This window comes from Lynx canadensis, chromosome B3 (assembly GCF_007474595.2).
Source record: "Lynx canadensis isolate LIC74 chromosome B3, mLynCan4.pri.v2, whole genome shotgun sequence".
NCBI classification, from domain to species: domain Eukaryota; kingdom Metazoa; phylum Chordata; class Mammalia; order Carnivora; family Felidae; genus Lynx; species Lynx canadensis.
Genome location: NC_044308.2, coordinates 22,471,650 through 22,475,735, shown reverse-complemented (window position 1 = coordinate 22,475,735; position 4,086 = coordinate 22,471,650). Strand labels below are relative to the sequence as shown.

The following is a 4,086-nucleotide window of genomic DNA, read 5'->3' as shown; positions in this document are numbered from 1 at the left end:
AGATTTTAAAATGGAGCAAAGTGTGACTGTACAATTCAAAACCCTAGAGCCACATAATCATCCCAAAATGAAGTGTTTTAATTTTAAAGAGCTTAAAAACACAATGACAATGAAGCACTGATGTGCCTTAGGCACAGTCCCAAATCACTGCTAACTTAAAGCTATGTTGACTGTTTCCAAGAAAGAGAAAGCAGAGAACAAGTTTCAGTCTACAATGGGAAGGAACCAAACAAAAAGAAAACAATAAAGGTGCTTCCCAGCAGACTAAATTTTTCTTCATTTCCATGCTACACCTCTGGAAATGCTTATTCTTTTTACATGAATCTTTTCTTCACAACCTTTATCTTCTTTGAAACTGCAACCCTCTGACCAAGAGATGCCCACATTTACCCTGGCAGGATAGCCACTTCTATGCAGGATTTGCTTCCTCAATGTGGGACCTCTTTCCCTGAAAGTGCAGAGACCAAGCCAACTCTGCAGGGCCAAAGCCCCCAGGACTGTTTCAGCTTCACTTGTAGAGTGGGGAGTATTTGCTACATTTGCGCTTCAAAGACACAGCCCACTTCAGTTGTCCTTCTAAGTTGGCAAACTGTTCATAAAAAGCAAACTTGACCCTCTCTATGTGACGGCAGAGTTCGATTTCAAGGCCTAATTTTAAGCCCACACACTCTTGGGAGGGTAAGGAGCAACAGGGCCTGCCCATCAATTTCCTGGTCTAGAAATATTCTTGTTAATGGAGCATGATCAATGTATATGATGAACACAACAATATCTGTCACTTGCCACTTTGGGGGTTACTGTCCAGGTGAAGCCTTTCAGCAGCTTCAATCCTTTGGTGAAGGAGGTTTATTCTCATCATCAGAAAATGAAAAAGTGTGAATCTCTTTTTTTCTTGTCTATCTGGATGCCCCAATGCATATATCTCGTTTTGGATGGGAGAAGAGGAACATGATTTTTTTTTTTTCTGACACTTCTGACTCTTCCTATAGCTCGTCCTATTGCTCAGATATATTGCCTTCACTTAGGGAATCCTCCTCCTTTACATCTGGGTCATCCTCATTTTCACTCCCACTTCCCTGGGGCAAGCCTCCTGAGGCGTTATCAACAGATGCAGAGGAGTATTTCTTCTATGGGTCAAAATATTTTTCTGCCTCTTCCTCCTCTTTTTTTTTTTTTTTTCAGGGCACATGCTAACTTACTATGCTCACCAGGTGGCCTCCCAATTCTTTTATTTTTCTTCTTCCCATACAGTGTGTATACTGGTCTTTGTAAGCACAGAGCAGTTCTAAGAATACTTGGTAAGAACCACCCAAGGGATGGGGAGATTAGGACAGATCTCCAGTCTGATGTAGGTTTGACAGCAGAACTCAGGCACCAAACTCACTATCTTCACTACCTCATCAGTATCCCAGTAACTCTTTCCTTTGTATTTGACTTTTAGAACCTCCCTACATCCATGCCACACAGAATATTTATTCAGCTGCAACTCTTGAAGGACAAGACTGGGTTTATAGGCTGCATTGATAAGTAAACTGGGGCGCCTGGGTGGCGCAGTCGGTTAAGCGTCCGACTTCAGCCAGGTCACGATCTCACGCTCCGCGAGTTCGAGCCCCGCGTCAGGCTCTGGGCTGATGGCTCAGAGCCTGGAGCCTGCTTCCGATTCTGTGTTTCCCTCTCTCTCTGCCCCTCCTCCGTTCATGCTCTGTCTCTCTCTGTCCCAAAAATAAATAAACGTTGATAAGTAAACTGAGTACCTCTCTGAGGACCAGAATATAGTTACCATGTCCTACAAATCGAGGCAGCTCATGGATTCTTAGTTAAGATATAGCCCTGAGAAGCAACGGTGGTTGAAGTATATCCTTGTAAAGTGTCGTTTTACATTAATCATCTGGGGAGTTCTGCTCTTAATTCATCAGGCTCTCATTGACAGTGCTGGAGGATGGCATTTGTTTTTCTGATTGAACCAGAAAAATTTCCTCCACTTGTGTACTTGTGTTCTGTTAGGGGCACTGAGGGCATGGGCATTGGTTTCACACCAGCCCAAAGGAAATACATCCATGGATTCTACAATTATAGTACATTCATGTATGAGCTCCTTAGAACCCACCTGGAGCCACAGGTAGGAGCCTCTCACTGCAGTAATGGTGGCAACACACACTTCTTCAGGGATAAGAGTGTTCACTGTCTCAAGCTTCATATTCTCTTTAAATTCATGCTCAGAAATTAGCGGAAAAAGGCACCTCTGGGGAGTAGTTTCAGCACCACACTATTTGAGGTATTTGGTCCAATCAAATTCTTGGCCAGGGTATCCAGGAGGGTGGCTGAGGTGTAAAGCATTTTTCAGACTCCATTGCATGGGGAAAATACCAGGACTGTGGGCATGGCATACAAAAGATCACCTTGAATGATTTTCTGATTTCAAATCATCCATTTCCACCAAGAAGTACTTCTCATAAGAAAGCTTTACTACTGTAGTAGGAGAGATCCCACAAGGTGACCAGGGGTCCACAGCTTCCCATTTCATATTTACAGAGAATAAATGAGTGCTAATCACTTGTCCCTAAATAAGTATGATGGCAATTGGTCTTCCTCCTCATCTTTCACTTTGGCAAAATCTCTTGTCATTTGGCTTCAGATGTCAGATGGCTAGTGGGGGCTAAAGCTCATATCCTTACCGAGCAGCCCAACCTACCTGATGAAGAAATGGATCCAAGTAATACAACCAAATTCTCAAAATTGTCAGAACTTTCAAGTTCTTTCTAATGCAGCTTCAGTAAAAATCAAGTAATCAGTGAGTCTTGGAAAGCTTAACATTCTAACCTAGAGCCAGGATCAATGAGATCTAAAGGATTCCTTCCATTATAGATGCCCTCTATCAGTGCACCAGGGGGATTGAAACCTCTCCTCAGGGTCTGCCGCAGAAACTCATCCCAATCAGACACTATCTCTGATGTCTTCTGGAGTTTCAATGGTCTTTTTTTAAAGTTTATTTATTTTGAGACAGAGAGAGAGCGGAGGAGGGGCAGAGAGAGAAGGAGAGAGAGAATCTCAGGCAGACTCTGCATGACAGCACAGTGCCCGATGCAGGGCTCCAACTCACAAACCATGAGATCATGATCTGAGCTGAAACCAAGAGTCAGATGCTTAACCGATTGAGCCACCTATACTCCCCTCAATGGTCTTCTTATTCTGCTCACTCCTTTCAACCAGGTAGAAGTCAGCCTTCTTGATGTCACACCAGAAGTCTGCCCTCTGGCCATCACCATAGCTATTGCAAGGGAGGAGGAGCAACTGCTCACAGTTGGTAATGATGGTGGTGACCAGCCCAGTTGGTTTCAAGGTCTGTTTTCACAGCCACCTCCAGTCTTATCCCAGGATCAAACCTATTTTGCAAATGTGTGTCCACATGTTTAAAAGATCCATGGGGAATTACAGTGGACTCTGTCTCTTCTAGATAATATTCCCAGCTCAATTCCACTTCTTCCAAACCAGATCCAGCAACTGCATCAAGTTGTTGCTACTGGCTCATTTCCACAGAACATGAGCTATCTCCTCCCCACACAAAGGACAAGACTTATGGTTGTGCTAAGATCTGAAGTTTACATGTAGGTGTCAAATATCTGTTCAATGGGCATTCAAGGGTCCAAATGAAAATGCTCTAAACTCTTCAGTTGTCCCCCAGGAAGAAGGGCATCTCCTAAATAATCACAATGTCATTAAAGCACTTACCAGGAATTTTCATGTGCACCTTCACTCAATCACTGGCTTTTCCTCCTCCAGTGCTCCTTTTCTTTCTTCCTTTCCCTGACCTGGCACTTCTCCTACTCCTGCTGCCCTCTTTCCCTAGCTCCTGCCCTCCTTCCTGCCCAGCTCTATGGGGCTGGTGGCTGGCTGGCAGCTCTTCCTGCTCTCTCTGCTCTGATTTTAAAACAAACACCTACTATCAGGAAATACAAAATCAAAACCACAATGAGATACAACCTCACACCTGTCAGAATGCCTAAAATTAACAAGTCAGGAAACAACAGGTGTTGGTGAAGATGCAGAAAAAGGAGAACACTTTTGCACTGTTGGTAGGAATGCAAA

The 4,086-nt window shown here is 43.8% G+C and overlaps 1 pseudogene; it reads right to left on the bottom strand.

Moving 5' to 3' along the window:
- Nucleotides 1–508: 508 nt before the first annotated feature.
- Nucleotides 509–3,529, bottom strand: LOC115516972 (annotated as a pseudogene).
- Nucleotides 3,530–4,086: the final 557 nt, after the last annotated feature.